The sequence below is a fragment of the Callorhinchus milii genome, unplaced genomic scaffold, assembly GCF_018977255.1.
Source record: "Callorhinchus milii isolate IMCB2004 unplaced genomic scaffold, IMCB_Cmil_1.0 Scaffold2, whole genome shotgun sequence".
Classification (NCBI taxonomy): Eukaryota; Metazoa; Chordata; class Chondrichthyes; order Chimaeriformes; family Callorhinchidae; genus Callorhinchus; species Callorhinchus milii.
This window is the reverse complement of record NW_024704743.1, coordinates 27,804,462-27,822,356: the sequence shown is the minus strand read 5'-3', so window position 1 is coordinate 27,822,356 and position 17,895 is coordinate 27,804,462. Positions and strand designations below refer to the sequence as shown.

The following is a 17,895-nucleotide window of genomic DNA, read 5'->3' as shown; positions in this document are numbered from 1 at the left end:
CTTTAAATAATAACATAAAGCAAGGTACAAGCAAAGGATGGTTGACCCATCTATTCTGCTCCTTTCCAAGGCTTAGGTGTCAGCTGGTTCAGTTGGTAACACTTTCACCTCGGAATCAAAAGGTTATAATAATAATATTTTCATTTGAAAGAGCAATTTTGGTGTCGGAGGATGTCTCTAAGTGCTTCATAGAATTTTACTGTAAAGTGTAGTGACTGTGCACTTTTAGATTATGAGTGCAAACTCCACCCGGGACCTTAAGCTCATAGTCTCCCCATGCAAGAGTTGGTGGAGGTGATAAGGAGCTTTATCGAGTGCAATAATTATTTATATCATGTACCATCTAGCAATCATTTCCCAAATAGGCTTCTTGATGACAACATCCCTTTATAATCTGCAGACAAGCTAAAAACTGGTATGGTTCCAAGAGGTATTGAATTTCCAGAATTTACAGTAATTTTCCCTCAGTTTCTTGATCCCTCGCTCATCCAGATTTCTCTGTGATTGAATTGTATTTTATTCTAGTGCATGAAACCAATGTTCTGTCTGGTAATCAGTCAATAATGATGGAAACAGTCCTAGTAATCCCTCAAATATGTGTTCCTATGGATATACACAAGGGAAATGTTCACCATCCTTCAAATGAAACGTTAAACCAAGGTCCCATCTGCCTGTTCAGGTGGATGTTAAAAGATCCCTTAGTAATAATAATAATCCTTGCATTTGATATAGTGCTTTTCACGTCTTCCAGACATCTCAAAACGCTGCACAGGATATACTGTAAATGGCCCTATTAGAAAAGAGAAAGGAGTTTCTCCTGGAGTCCTGGCCATCAATCCCCCAAACAAAATTGGGCACTCACTCCGTGGATATTTGAGGGACACTGCTGTATGCAAACTGGCTGCCGCATTTCACCCACAAAATGCACAGTCACTCCACTTTACAGTATATCCTGTGAAGAGCTTTGAGATGACTTGATGATGTGATAAAATACTATATCAAATGCAAGGATTATTATGTCCCTAAACAGTGGGACCAGCAGGAGTTTTAGGCACTGAAATGAAGATTTGCGAGTGCAATATCTGAAACTACAATTTTTTCTGAACAAATGACTTATTATTTTTAAACCAGCCTCAAAATTAAGACTGTGTTTAGGAATTTGCGACATTCTGGACTCGCTGAAAAGCTATATAAATACAGTAAATCTAGACCACAGTGGAATTCCTCCCCAAGTCTATATTGATTGACTATTGCTATAGTTCTCAAACATCATCCTTCCTCCTCTCCCACAGCACTCAAATTCTACGTACTGTAAAATAATAACACAGCTCAATGGGTGATTACAAGACTGTAATCTAATCTCAGGGTTCAGAGATAAAGCACTCAGGTTTCAGTGAAGCTCAAGCACTTTAACTCTGCACTTCTTGATTAGATTACTGCCTTTAATGGCTCCCAGTTATTCACTGTTTCCACCCCAGTGAAAGAACAATGGCACATAGGTAATAGTAAAATACTTGTAATTATTTCACTATTTAATAACTAATTTTTTATCAGACAAACAAGCCTACACTTTGTGCTCTATTACACACTGTTGGGTTCTCCATGGAGAAGAAAGAGTGTTTGCACAACTAATCGAATGCTGAAAGCTGTTGCTACAGCAATGACATGTCAACACCCATAGAAACATGACATAAGAAAGTCAATCTGCACTGTCTTTACAGCCTTCATCGAAAGAGCACAGTGCCCAATGCGAAAGACTGAAAGATTTTATCACAAGCAAACAATGAAAGCAGGCTCTCAGTTTCCAAGCAGAACACAAGTTGTCACAGTTCTGGATTAGGGATTTTTTCCCTTCGGTCTTCACGTTAAAGTGAGAGGGTAGTGCTAAGCTACCTTCAGCTGACCAGGGCCTGTTTGTTTGTTTGTTTGCTTGAGATGGTATTTCAGGGGGAAAAAATCAAAACAGTAATATCTTACCAGATATCTTTGCCAAGAGTATATGTGTTAGTCGACAGAGCTGCATAAATGCACCAATGGTAGAGCTCTGGAATCTTTGACAAGTGTCGACCAATGAAGTCAGGGTTAATGATGCATGAAGTTTGGTGTTGACTGATTTTTATTGACAATGATCCATGAATCTTTTAGCATCATTCATTGAAATGTTTCTGAACTCACTGTTTGTTTTGTGTGAAGTTGCAATTCCACTTCACTATTAGGCTGGGACTGAATGGAGTCCAAGCTTAGTTTCCTGAATGGCACCATCACTTTTGTCATTTGTCTAATTTAGTGTGATGCAGTGGTGGAAACGAGAATGTTTTGTTCATTGATTCTAATCATTGTCATGCATTGTAAGGTACCACAAGGCACAACTATTTCCTGCTTGTTTTAGACACACAGGAAATTATGCTGATTTAATTCTTCACTGGTAGATAATTTATCAGATTGGGTATTTCAACACACCAAATCTTAACTCATTCGTACTAAAGACGAAGGAAAAGCAGTTAAAGTTGATTGATTCAACCCAACCAAAACAAAGCGATTTTTTGCTGAACCAGAAGCCCATTTAAACATATTTATGTAAAATCTGGTCTAATTCACAGATTAGATTCCTCAAGGCATCAGCCTGGTTCAGGTAGTAGCATCCTCATCTCTAAATCACGACTCTAAACCCATAGTGGGCTGACACTCCAACAGAGTGCTGAGAGAGAACTTTATTGTCAGAGGTGCTATCCTGTGGATGAGGTGTTAAACCAAGATCTCATCTGTCTGTTCAGGTGAATGCTAAAGATCTCATGGCACAAAATGGAAAGGAGTTTCTCCCAGTGTCCGAGCCAATAATTCCCCAGATAGAAAAAAACAATTGTCATTCATTTCATAACTGTTTGTAGGTTAATGCTTTGTGCTGCAGTGTTTGTCTACAAATACACAATACAGAAAAACTCTGCAAAGCACTTTGAGATGTTTTGCCATGAAAAGGCACTATATCAAATGCAATGATTATTATTATTGAGTTACTTCATTACACTTGCCAATTTGCTATTTTCAACTAAAAAATTCTGAAAAAAGGCGGGTTAACAATACAGATGGCCACATTCATAGGATATTCTACAGTAATCTTAACATAATTAAGTTTGTAACAGATTTACTGGAATAAAAGTGCTGTTGTCAGCTTCCAAGAGCTTGGCACATTAGATAGAGCAATCCTGAGAAATCCAGACTAGTGATCAAATGCTTTAGATATCAAACAGGGAATCTTTAAACATTGCTTTAAGATAACTTTTGCACCTGGAATTCTTGATAACTGATTTAGGGGAGCTCAACAAGAGGAACGCCTTAGGACTTCCTCCCAACGTGAAAGGCACTGTACAAATGTAATTTGTTGTTGTGGTTGTTGTCCTGAATAGTATTTTAGACATGTTGTGCATCAATCCTATTATTGGAAATATATAATATAAAAGAGATATCGACAGAGACATTTGAGATTATGAAGGGTTAGGGGTAAATATTAATTGGTTATTTCTGTTGGTCAACTGGTCAGTAACTAGAAGCCACCAATTTAGAGCAATTAAATGTTAGAATTTTTTTAACAAAAAGTGTCATTGGAATGTGGAATTCTCTGCCATAAATTGTTATTGAAGCAGAGCCTGTACATTATTTTAAAATGGAATTAAATAGATGACTGAAAAGAGGCATATTAAAGGGTCTGGAGAGTGAGCAGCAGAGAGCCTAACACTGTATGAAGAATTACCCTGCCCAGGCTTGTCGAGTCAAATGGCCTGTTTCTTTGCTGTAATATTCTATGATTCTATGAATCCATAGAGCCCACAGAGAAAGTGTTAGGCTGTTTCTGGTACCTTGGATTTAATGGGTTTTACCCAGCTCCTACAAACAAACTGATTCTTAAAATCCAAGCTGAACCAGGCATTTCTGTGAACCTGAACAAAGATGTTATTCAGGGTAGGATGGTCTGTGCATCATTTATTTTGCATTATCTTGCCTGTTGGTAACCGCTGGGATTGAGAGTTCAAAAGCTACTTATATTAAAATGCTTTTAATGGAGCCTCTGGCTGTATGTCAATTTCTGGGTTTGGTTCCACATATGGATCTTCCCAATAGCTTTCAGCCCCTCCTTTCAATCGACCACTGCCTTAATAACAGTGTTGGAGGCCTGATGAATTGCTGAATATCAGGCAGCGTTTTTGCCGGTACGAATATCGTTGTTTAGGTATCAGGAATTGGCGAGGGAGGGATGTCCGCGAGAGGAAAAAACACCACCAATAGCTGTTCAGTGATTTCAAATTGCAGCAGGCTGCCAACAGCAAAGTGCAACACTGCAGGCAATAGTGTACAGCCACAGGCTCCTTCCTTCAGGGAAGTTGCTAATTTTTCATTACAAGTCAGGCCACAATGGATGGAGTGTAGAAACCACCAAATGTGTAGTGTAAAAGTGGCATGAATTGGGTCTATTATGCATCAGTTTACTAAAAGATTCTTTAATAGGAAACTGAATGGAGACTCATTCCAGGGCTTCAAATGACCTCCAGGAACTCGGCACTCAAAAGTCGATGATATTGGAGCAGTGTTCTCACAGGTTGGTGTGACACATTTTGAGTTGCCTTATTAAATCCTGTTAGATATTACAGCACATTAGAACCCAATCTCGCAACAAAATCTCTTGTGATACTATATAAACTTAAACTTTTACAAAACTTCAGAGAAAATCAAAAAGCTTCTCAAGATTGCATGTCAATCTTAGTATATAAAGTGTGTTCTAGCCTTGGCATGATATTTTAAGGTGAACGATTTTGCTGATATTCCAGAGCAGGGCTGGGGCATGCTGCATCATCAAAGGTGTTGTCTTTGAGATGAGATGTTAAACCAGATGGATGTTAACAATCCTATTTGAAAAGAGAAGGGAGTTTCTCCTGAGGTCCGAGTCAACAATCCCCCAAATAAATTTGGTCATTCACTTCAAAGTTGACATTGTGAGACATTCGCTGTGTGCAAATCGGCTGGCGTGTTCACCTAGAAAACACACAGTCTGTCCACTTTACAATAAATTCAGATGAAACGCTTTGAGATTGCCTTGATGTGATAAAGTGCTGTATCAAATACATATTATAATATAACAGCCAGCACCTGTAATTAAAAGAGAATAATAATAACAATCCTTGCATTTGATATAGTGCCTTATTACGTTTTCAAGACGTCTCAAAGCATTTCACAGAATATACTGTAAAGTGAATTGTCTGCTTATCTTGTGGGCGAAACGCGGCAGCCAATTGCGCACAGCAGTGTCCCACAAACAGTCGTAGATTGGATTGACCAATTTATTATTTTGTTTTTTTGAAGGAATTATTACCCCCAGAAAAGCGTTCCACCAATCAACTAACAACTAGCTTCCTACCTACTGCAAGGTAAACAGAAACATGTGGAGTAAGGAAACTTGCCCAGCATTTCGCTGTGCCCTGGAATCAAACCCAGGTCTCGTTCCTTGCGAGGCACATGCTCTATCCACTGAGCTAAAGGAATCCACAGAATGAAGAGAAGAAGAGAAAAAAAATGGAGAGAAAATAAATGGAAGCTAATAATTTACTGCCAACCCTTTGTTCTCAGGTTACCTATCCCAAGTCTATATGTTTGTAATTATTTTAAGTACTTTGAATGATGAAGCTGAAAAAAATTATTCAACAGGTTTCCTTTCCCTGCTGATGGTGGGAAAGAGGCAAACAACTACCTGTAGTATTTATCTGCACAGTTTAATAACAAAAAAGGCAAAGAGAATTCAAAAAACATTGAATGTAGCAAGATCTTGAAGCAATCACGTTCTCACACATCACTAGACCACCAAGAACCAACTGCATTCCCCTCATTTTACTGGTATATAAAAGAACATTAGTAGATAGATACCCACCACAAGACTGATAGAGATCAGCCCCATGACTCCTGCCAATTCATCAAGAAACAGGGGGCTATTAAAGAAACAAATAATGAATCTCTCTACAGTCATATGGACTCAATTTCGCCTCTTAAATTGGGCTAGGGAGACCTTGACAGCAGGGTTTTTGACTTAAATGTTTAGAAATTGGAAGCAATATTATAATAATTCTTTCATTTGATACAATGCCTTATAACGTCATCAAACCATCTGAAAAAGATTTGCAAGATTTACTGCAAAGCGTAGTGACTGTATTTGTAGCCGAATATTGGGGAGGGGCGTGGTGGTGGAAGGGAAAGGCCATGACTAACAGTATAAGGAATGTACAATGCAAATTAGTTTTACAATTGTAAAAGTAATCTCAACTTAAAACAAAAATTGCCTAAAATTCAAAGTGGATAAATTCTGTAGTTTAACTAAACAATATAAGAAATCGGAAACAGCAGGGTAAAAGTAAACAGAATACATTCAATTTGTTTAAAAAAATAAATGCATTTTACAGAGCTATCCTTGTTTGCCAAAGTCTCTTCTAGCTCCTTCACTGCAGTAATGACCCCTGCCCTCCTTCCTTAATGTCTCAGGGGCAGAATCCATGGTAGAGAAAACAATTCTGAGCGGCTATTACATCCCGTGTGTTAATGGGCAACCGCAGTGCATACATACTGAAAGCGCTTAAGTAATCAGCTTCTGGAAGCAATGACAGACAGCAGCTTACATCTGCCATGAAAACAAAAATAAACAGAGTGCCCGTCCCCTTGAATGCTAATTCCACTGGGGCAAAGGGAAAGAGTAATTGAGCTACTCTCTGGGAAAAGGATCCACTAAAAAGGATTTTTTTAAAATCAATGGCTGTAAGTAAGCAATCCAACTGCAAAATATTCATCTGTATATATTATGTATTAAATATAGGGTGACCAAAAAATCATGATATCTACCCTATTATCTAAAAAAATTATAATTTCTTTAAGACTTATTAGACATTGTAATGATATGGGGACTTTTTGGTCACCCTGTACATGGAAGTTTTATAATACTCGCAGATATATATTTAAGAAATTAAAAAATGGCCCAACAAAGGTGGCTTTGAATTCGTTTTATTTTTATTAGCATTTGTACTTGGGAACCCTGTTGACTCGTGGAGTCCTGTAGCTCATTCGTTAGAGCACTCGCTTTGCAAGTGAGAGACCTGAGTTCAATTCCAGGCAGAGGGCGAAACCTTGGGCAAGTTTCCTTACTCCACACGCCTAATAATAATCCCTCCAAAACCCCCCAAAAAATAAATTGGTCATTTTCAATCAACGACTGTTTGTGGGACATTGTTGTGCGCAATTGGCTGCCGCGTTTGCCCACAAATATACAGTCAATTCACTTTACAGTGTGTTCTGTGAAGCGCTTTGGGACGTCTACCCGACGTGAAAAGCGCTATATCAATATATCAATAATCATATATTATTATATGAGACATTGTGACTTGTGTAATGTGTATCTCCTGTGAAATGCAACCACATTCAATATACATACTCAGATTCTGTACTTGAAGGTATAAAAATACATGGTTTGTCAAAGAAAGTGGGTTTGGTAAATAATAATGCAATGTGTACTTATCTAGCAATTTTCCTCCCTTATAAGTTTTGCTATCACCCTCCTCTCTGTGTACAGTCCTGTGGAGTCCTGTAGCACAGTGGTTAGAGCACTCGCCTCGCAAGTGAGAAACCTGGGTTCAATTCCCGGCAGGGCAAAATGTTGGGCAAGTTTCCTTACTCCACACGCTTCTGTTTAATCAGCAGTAAGTAGGGAACCGGTTGTTAGTCGATTGGCGGATCGCTTTTCTGGGGGTAATAATTCCTTAAAAAAATAATAAATTGGTCAACTCAATCCACGACTGTGTATGGGACACTACTGTGAGTAAATGGCTTCCATGTTTCGCCCACTAAATATACAGTAAATTCACTTTACAATATATTCTGTGAAGCGCTTTGAGACACCTCGAAGACATGATAAGGCGCTATATCAAATGCAAGGATTATTATTATTATTATTATTAGTCCATGGGCACTATTGTCCTCTGATACCACCTCAAAGTGAACATTCTTCGTACATGTGAACCTGGGCAGCGATTGCTTTGGTGGCGAGGACGCAGAATATCACAACAGAGCCCAATCCTGTCCTCACTTTCGTTGACATGAACCTTCCTGTAAGAGGCATCATCCTTACACTGGTTATCAGTACATATATGGATTCGCCCACAAATATACGGTCAATTCACTTTACAGTCTATTCTGTGAAGCACTTTGAGACGTTGAGAAGACGTGAAAAGCGCTATATCAAATGCAAGGGTTATTATTTTATTATATTTCTATACATTTGGTATGACATTCAGTCGTGGGATTGTTATTAGAAGCAGCCATCTTAACTGATTTTTCCTTTCTCTAATCTGGGGGATTCAACAACAAATTTACATAACACTTTTCGTATTGGGAGGACATCGCAAGGAGCTGGACGGTCTAAGGTTTGCACCCAAACTGGAGGTGGGAGCCAAAGGGAAAGATGATCAAGGGTGCGGTCAAAGAGGAAGGTCTTGAGGTAGACCTTGAAGCAGGCGAGGGAAGGGGCCAGTTATAATCACAATAATTTACTTTTATATAGCACTCTTCACGCAGGACGGCATTTTGGAGTGACATAAAGTCTCTAGGCTTAAAGCCTGATTACCAATGGTAGGGCAGGCAAGAAGAGGGACATGAAGCAGGCTCACTCTGAGGTCATTTGTAGCAATCCTAGATCAGCCACTCCACTATCTTTTTATATTGCACCCTAAATAGGTGTCGCTCGGATCTTCAAGTCATCAAAACCCTCTACTGGCTTGCCCTCAAGTCTCCTCACCTGCTCGAGGTTCCCCAGAGTGACTATTAAGTATGTTAAAGTTCCAGGAATATCCTCTCTAACTCTTTCACAGAATACTGGCAATGTACCAGGATCGGGGTGGTCTGATTTTGACTTTGGACACTGAAACATACTAAAATCCACAGACATCACTCTTCTTCACTTAAGTAGCTCTGAGACGCTATCCTGTGTGAAGGGTGCTAGATAAATACAAGCTGCTGTTGTAAGCATTGATATACATGGATGTTATTGTCTTCTATAGTGTATTGATATACTCACAGAGGTTCTGTATATAATTAGTTAGTTAAAACGGTGAACGTTATAAGATTCTAGTCCCAGATTTCCTCGCATTTCGGCTGGTGGTGATTTCAATGCTATTATGGGAGGAAAATGCTGCAACTGCTACACTGGTGACAATAGCATATGCTTTGACTAAACCCCCACCCACCTCCCCCCAGGAAAAAAACAGTTAAAAAATGAAGTCCTGAATGAATCAAACCAAGACAAGCCGACATTGAGCTCTGTCTCTCAGCCAGTGTAGAACAATCTAACTACATTGATTGACATGTTGCTGGCGTGTGATTAAATGATTTGATGGCCTGTGTTTCTGCTAATTCAGTTGTAACCAACCGAAACATTTGTAACCCAGCAATAAGATCTTTGCACAGGTCGACATGGAGACAGGATCAGATAGCTTTATCGTAACTAAGGACCATTAAGAGACGCTTTGAGCTTATCACAATTCCTGAAGAGCGATCAGGAACCAGACAGCTTCTTCTCATTCTTTACATTTTTTAAAAGGCAGCAACACAACCCCTCTTTGCCCTCCCCTCTCAAAACAAACATCACGTCAAATGCCTGGTTTCACCTTAAATCCCTCCATCCCCCCACCCCCAATCACCCCACTGACCTTGCCAGCAAACACTTGGAATCTATCTTCAGCCTGTCTATTACTGTCCATCAATCTTCAAACACCTAGAGCCGTTCTGCCAACACGAGCAAGTTCACATCAAAGAGCAGATGATGTTACTGATTTTTCAGTACCTACGACATTCATCTCCCGCTCCGTTTCTCCTGCCATTAGCTCAGATGATTCATTGGTCTCAGGCCCTACGGTTGTTTCCCACACCACCCCCAACCAAGTTGAAAGAGAGCGCTCAAAGTTCGGATACTGTAAAACATTAAGGATTTTAATAAGGGTCCCACTTGTTTCACAATTTTTATTTAAAGTACAGAATTTGCCTGGGGAATGCTTTAATGTGTAGTAAGACACAACATTTCTAGGCTGTCAAAGGTAAAATATCAGCAGATTATCTATGGTCCCCTCCCAACCAATCTTTTCCCTCCCCCACGCCCATTTCTTCCAAGCCTGTTGACTTATTGTTATAAATCCTGCCGCCTGCCAGAGCTAAACTGTATTTCTCACAACTCCTTTGAGTTGCACGACTGAGGTCTTTACTAAGCTGATCAGTGCAGGGCTGGAAATCAAGAGGTGTTTGTTTTTGCTGTGAAGCCCATTTTTTAAAACTTAATTTGTGAAACTGAGGTGGCCCACTGCACCTCCATTCAATTTGCACTGAATAAAACCAAATGAATATCGTATCAGCTCCTCTTAAATCAGTGGAGATCTGACAAGAGTCAGAAGACAGCAAGCAGTGCACGCGCTGGAGGTCAGTCGGCCCCACTCTCCTGTAATTGGAGCAGGCAGCGTAATTATGGCTCCCAACTCACATCAAGTGCATCTTCAGGATAAAACCGGCGCAGCACCCCATGCCACGACCACTTGCAATCAAATCACATAGCCAGACTAGCACAGCCAGAGGAACCTCATCAGCCAACTCAGACAAGAATAACACAGCCAGACCACAGAGACACAACCGGACCCGTACACCATAACCGGTCTAGAGCACCACAAATGGCCCAGCCCAACCAGACTATGGTCATTCTCCAACACTACTATCCAATCTGTTGTTCCAGCACATTTCTAATCATGTAATGAAAAACAGACTGGCTTTGTGGGTCTTCTGTATTTTGTGTTTGTAAATAAGCCTCTGAAACTTTGTTTATCTTCATTTCTTTCTCCAAATATTCTTCTGGATCTCTCAAGACTCTTTCCACTGTTTATTTCCCTAATTCTTGTTTAGTTCCCTGTTTATTTTCCATTTTCTAAACACAATTCAGAAACAAAAAAACAGCCTCCACAAAATCAAAGGGGTCTAAGTTCTTGGTAGGACTTCAACCCACAACCTTCTGGCTCAGAGGCAAGAGTGCGACCAACTGAGCCAGGCTGACACAAATGGAGCAAAAGAGAGGAGATCCCAAGATACCCAGAGTCACAGTGGGGTCTAACCTCAAGCAGGCAAGTTGGAAATATGAGAATATAAGCCAGTCAAATGTTTCATGAGCAGTCAGTAGAGAGCCTCCAATGTTCCAAGAGTCCAAATGTATCCACTTCTTTCTTTAGTTATACCTCTTTAAAAATATGTTTCCTACATTCTTGTCAAGTTCATAGTTAGCGGGATACTGGCTTCACTCACCAAAAACAAACAGTTAAGCCATAAATTAGAGACTGCAAGTCCTTTCGGTGGCACAGTGGGCTTCAAGACCAACCAATGAATGGAATCAGGGTCAGGGTACACAGAGCCTGTGGACCAGTTGATCAATTACAATACCAGTCTGGTCACATTGATCAATGATGTATTGACACACGTCACAACATCTACCCACAGGTTTTTTAATCTATTTTTTACACTCATGTATTCTATCTTGTCAATCCTTCACTTAACACGTACCTATGAAAGTTATTCAAAACTATTGCATACACTGCATGAACAGATGGGCAAGAAAAATTAGTCCCTTCACTTCCTCACTAAGGTTTAACATAGTTAAACAATGAACAACTAAACTCAAACCAGCAGTTTGTTAATATACAGCTGTGCCAACTTGGACATTTTTCAAATACTTAAGATGGACAGATCAAAATGTGATCTATTTAAAAACTTTAAATTGACCATTTCACACATTTTCACAGTGTCCTGGAACAGCCCAGCTGGTTTTCAGCATTCAACACGGGGAGGATTAGTAGAGGGCGAACATGTGCCCAAAACCCCAAACCTCAAAAACTCAATATCCCGGACAGAAAAATAAAAAGACCACTTGCCCTCTACAACTAGCTCAAAGAACATTAACACCACTTTCAACTGCTATCAAGGTATGTAAACATTAACAAAGTGCGTGCTGTTTCATGCCTCTCAGGGACCTCCTGCAGAGCGGACTCTGGATTTTACTGCTTCCTCACAGTTAAAAATAATCCAAAATTATTAACATCTTAAGTACTGCTCCCTGGCAGAAAAGCTCACAGGAAAAAGGGAGCCTCACACAGTGAAGTCAAAGTTTAAAGGCGAAACTTGAAATATACAGGATATTTAAAATATACTTTACCCTCAAAATATACATTCAATTCACTTTACAGTATATTCTGTGAAGCACTTTGAGGCATCCCAATGATGTGATAAGGCACTATATCAAATCCAAGGATTATTGTTATTAAAATTTCATGTTGGGAGATAATTAATCATAAAATGATTATTCCAAGATTATCCTCACTGTGAGGACCACATTAAACCCATGATTAACACTGATATATTTTTTCTGGTGTGTTTCTGTCCATTACCCAGTGTTTATTTCTTTAACTGTAGAGTTCTGTTGACACTGTTGCTGAGAGGCAAGATTGGGAGCAGCACTAACCTGGTGAAATCACTGTTGTGTGACATAGTTGAAGCAAGTAGCACTGAAAATTCTTGTAAAGTTGTTTGGGAAAATATTGGAAATTCGACCTTAGGTGCAGACTGAGACGAACAGGCACCCCATAGTGCATAATAAATATGATAAGAAAAAATCTTGCAATTGTAAAGTACTTCATGTTTAAATATCACAAAATCACTTCATAGACATTTTTACAGTGACTGTTCTTGTGGGCAAATGAGGCAGCCATTTCCACTAGCAAGATCCCAGAAATAGCCATGAGCTGAAAAACCAATTAAACCAAATAACAACACCAAAGGAACTCCCTTCTCATTTTCCAATACCATGCAATGGGCTCTTTAATATTCATCTGATTGACAGGTATCGTGTTTAACATCTCATTTGAATGATTGAATCTGCAACAATGCAGTGCTACTTCAGTGTTAGCTGAGATTCCTATATGGGATTTGAGACCATCAACCTTTTGAGTCTGAGATGAAGAGTACTATAGACATAGCCAAGCTAATACACAACATAGATTTTGTGAAGCTCGGGGTGGGGAAGGGGAGCCAAACAATTATCAATAGTGAAAAGGAAGCAGGGTTCACTGGGAGCAATGTGGGTCAACCTCATTATATTTGGAGGCTCAAGTAACATTTATCTATCCCAATGTTTCCCCAAGGAGACAGAGCGGATGAAGTCAATTCCACAACCGAGGCAGCTTTTGCATGGTCTAAGGAACGAGTGGTCTTAATGTGCCAAACAATCTTTTCTCTCGCGTAACAGTGTCCAAAATGTGCATATATGCAACAGAAATCCTAATGCTCCCATATCGGGCATACCATTCTGGCAGATTACTGCAGTGCTAGCAAAGCAGCAGGGGCAGAGGTTAATTGCCTGGCTATTCAGATGGCAGGGAGCAATGCAAGCAGACAGGAAATGGGGGAGGGGATTAGAAATGAAAGGAATAGAATTAAGAAAATATTAAAACATTTAATATTTACTTAGCGGTGAAAACTGAGAGACCGCAATCTGTAAAGCTTCTTGGCTTACTTTATGTAAAATATTGTGACAAGGAAATAAGAACGAGTTCTAGACTGAAATATTACTTTCCTTTTGTTTCCAGCACATGATAGAACATTCAATCACCATTTACAGTGTTACAAGCTTCAATTCCATATATTCCCCAAAAGAGGACACGTGCAGCCAAGAAAACATCAGGCACACAGATTAACCAAGAACCCTTGAGCAAGAGAGAGATATCGTGCTAGTTCTGTGAAAAGACCTACATGGGATTTTACTGTACACTAAGGATGCTTTGCTCTTGTGGTCCTGAAAGCTAATTGGAAAAAGGTCTACTGCCTCATAAATTTTGGAGCCATATAAATTCAATGCCCACAAGTACTTTTGAACTGCATTCTATTCTAGTGGATCCAGATGGCTAGCCAGCATATAGAACATCTCTAGCAGGTCAGAAGACCCTGAAACAAAAGGTGTTAATGAAAGGTTTGATGGAAGGAGCGGGGAGCAAAGAAACTCAATGCTTCACTTTGCAATCAATTTCTTCCCTTCCACTTGAAATGTTAACACTGCCAGATCCGAATTATACTTTTACCTCCACACAAACGGCCACAAGCAAACCATATACATTACACTACAATACATTAGACCATAGGTTCCACGGAGAGCAATAAGAACTCAAGAGAGAAGCTGTGCATCTTTTCACCACCTCATTCCCTTGGCAATATTCTACACATGCATTGATACAATGTCATTCTCTTCCCTCACAAAGGAAAAATAGGAATAATATATGATTGACTGTGAGACAGATAGAATTAAACTCAACTATAATGCCCACTATAATTGAATAAACTCCGATTACTCACTCTCTAGCTGCACATGTGAAGAAAGGTGGAGATTTCCACAGGATCATGCGGTGCCCTCAGGAGAGGAGGAATAAGGCAAGACAATTGGATGTTTCATTATCGTGTCACACTATACACGGTTTGTATGTGCTTTTAACAAAATCATAATGGAGCTTCTGACAAAGAAGATCCTTTGCCTATCTGATGCCATCCTTCCAGAATACTCATTCTACCACCTTCCCATTACAGCAGTAAGATGGTACTTAAATTGGTTCAGTGTCCCAGCCTCATCTAACCTTCAAAGAAATTACCCTCTATGGAAATACTTCAAGGTATCTGTCCTAAAGTTGCCCTTCATAAACCTGAACCTTCTCGTCCTGCTGCTTTGGTATATTAGAAAAGATTGTTCTGAGTTAATTTCTCTATCTCATGTGTTAACCTTTATGCCTATACAAGGTGCCCTCTGTAATATCTCAAGGTCAAAGAGCCTTATCGTATCTAGGTGTTCCTGATATTTTGTCAGTTCACCACTGGGGATTAACATTTTTGCTCCTGCTGGAGGTTGGGCAAAAGGAAGTGTGTGCCAAACTCCAGATGTGGCCTGACCAGATCACTGTACAGTTGGACTCTTGAAGATCTGAACTCAACAGATTTGGCAGCATCTGGTCCTTATTTCTACTGCTTTTGGGTACATCTGAGATGGCAGATTCAACATATTGTGCCATTAAACCACCATGATCTAATTACTGCAATACTATTGAGCTGCGATATGTAATTTCTGTCACTATAGCATCTCAGTGAGCTAACTAAATATTAGAGCTCCCACTCCTTTTACTGCTGCATTTCAGTGTACTCCAGTGGTTCTTTGATATCTGTAAGGATATCTACCACAGGCACTGATCCACAAAATGCAGACCTACACAGACCTGGGAAATTGCATGCCTGAAAATAAAATCCACTTCTTACTAATGACAGTGAGTTCCAGATACGACGCGTATAATTTTATAAGGACTGTCATAACTCAGTTTCCCCCAAATGGTTCAGGGAGTTTACTCAGTGAGTAGCTGAGCCAGACTGGTAAATTTCCAATTTCAATCCCTGGTCTATGTTTAGCTAGCTCATTCAACAAGCGTAAGAGTAGGGCTGCTGCAATTCATCTGATTTCCCTGGGTTAGGGAAGCAAAACAAAACTCAATTCCTGATCGCTATACAGTGACCCTTGCTGGAGTTGGGGGTGTGTGTTTGTCAACATTGGTCAAATGCAGGATCTTGTGATGCAGATGCAGAAAGACTGCTACTATATCGCTGTGAAGATTCACACATAAATAATACATTGGGGTGAAATACTAAAGCCTGAATTTCCACCTAGTCTGAGCCTTTAAGTCTATCTTGTCTTAAGATTTAAGATCACGCAGAATTTAGAACATTCTTTAAATCTGGTCTTAATCTGAAAGACAGTTTCTCCAGTTCTTGAAAAGAATCAGTTTCCATATTAAGACCGAATTTAATATCTTTCCACAATTCTGCTCGATCTTAAACTTTAAGGCAAAATGGTCTTGCAAGGCTGAGTCTCGGTGGAATTTTTAGTCTCAGATGAATGACCAACAATCAGTACCCCAGTAAAAGGAAAAGAGAATCAAATACCTTCATTTGGAGGAGAGGGAGAACGTTGGCGAGAAAAACAATAAATTGTCATAATTTACCGTCACAGGAAGCGGGATATCTAGTTGCAATTTATAATGTTTCTGGGCCAAATACCGAGTGTTTCGACAATATTGTACAACGTAATTTATCAGCATCAACTATACTAAGCACTGCATTCTAAAAGTACTGACTTGTTTAGCGAAACAGAATTCTGTTTCAACTCTGAAACACTGCTGTCAGACTCAACACTGTTCAGAGGAAGTGCAAGGATTATATATATAAACATAAGGGCTTTAATATAATACATATATTATATCCACAATGACCAACCTTATATTAAGTGCACATAAGTGCACCCCAACATAAGTTAGAATTACGTTACCCATTTCCAAGAAACCAATCTGAAATTTTTTAAGCTTCTCCACTTTCATTAACTACCAATATAAATAGCAGAACAGTTACACTGTCTCGCCTGGAGTGTTCCTGAGAACTTGAAGGTGTTCAGTTGACAAATAGCAAGTGCATCCACTCAAAGGAAAAAGGCAGCCATTAATCTGCCACTGAAGTATGCTCCGTATTTCAGGATTGTATAACTGCACAATTTAACACTTTAACCTTAGTCTTATACTGCACCTTGAACATAAGCGGTAGCCAGCAAATGCAGAAAGCAGAAGGAAGAAGATTTTTTGTTTTTATATGAAAATATAACTGGATTTCAAATTTTATATGTTCCGGAAGATAACACATTGGCCTGGTCCACTTGACAGAATCCAACATGACAGCAGATTTCATGACCTCCCGTTTGTTGAGACTGATTAATTGTGCAGTGCTTAGACAATTAGAATTGTACTGTGAAGAAATTATGTCTTGTAAGCATTATAGATTCTGCCATGCTTTGTATGTCGTCAGAGAAGATCCAACAATAAATGCAGTTCAATAATTTCAAATTGAAGAGGTTTATAAATGTGACCTAAATACATGTGTTACTTTACTCTGGCCTAATGCCATAGACCCAGGCTTTCTCCTTAAAACGATGCCACACTTTAAGAGGCACAAGTTAGATGGAGTAAAATGCATTACAAAACAAGACCAGAGGAAAACCTGTTTGACCTAATGTGGCTCCACTAGTTAAGAGTCAAGAGCATAATGGGGATATCTTGTAAACATTACAGATCTTACTAACAGAACACCTTTCGCTAAACAAACCTGTTGCAAAGAATTCTGCTTGTCTTTCAAACTATGTGTTGCATATATTTATGGAGTTATCTTGGAATCCTTTTTCTGTTTAAGCTGGGTGCTGGTGAGAAAATCAGCAGGAGTAGTAGACTGGCAGGGCAGGACAAGAAAGCTGAATTAACACCATCAAGCAAGCACTTTGCTTAATAACAATGGGGTTAAATTTGAGGCCCATGAGATGATTATCACATTGAATAACTGCCGACGACTTCATCTCACCCCAATGCTTCCGTTAATGGTAAAGTTTGAGAAGCTGGGTCTATGGCATTGGGCTGCCAACATAAGGGCTTTGGTATTTATGAGTGGAATACTAGATTTTTTTTTGACCTCACCAATGAGAAAGGCATCGGAGAGGAAATGACATGAGGGTAGTCTTTGTCATCACAATTTGATAAATATCATTTGGATCACAAATATGATCCTTTATCCGTAACAATATTAATCACGTTCCCTCTCACTTTTCTCGGCCAGGTCCCCTCGTTATATCAACAGTGGCTCCCCATTCAAACAAGACGGGCAGGAAAGAAACCAATCGAGCATTTCATTGAACTCTAATTCTTTGCAGCTTTGCTTTTTAAAGAGAATTAC

General features: G+C 39.5%; 1 protein-coding gene across 1 annotated transcript in view; it reads right to left on the bottom strand.

The window, feature by feature from the left end:
- Nucleotides 1-17,895, bottom strand: part of LOC103176312 (FH1/FH2 domain-containing protein 3) — a 353,167-nt gene that overhangs the window by 309,824 nt on the left and 25,448 nt on the right.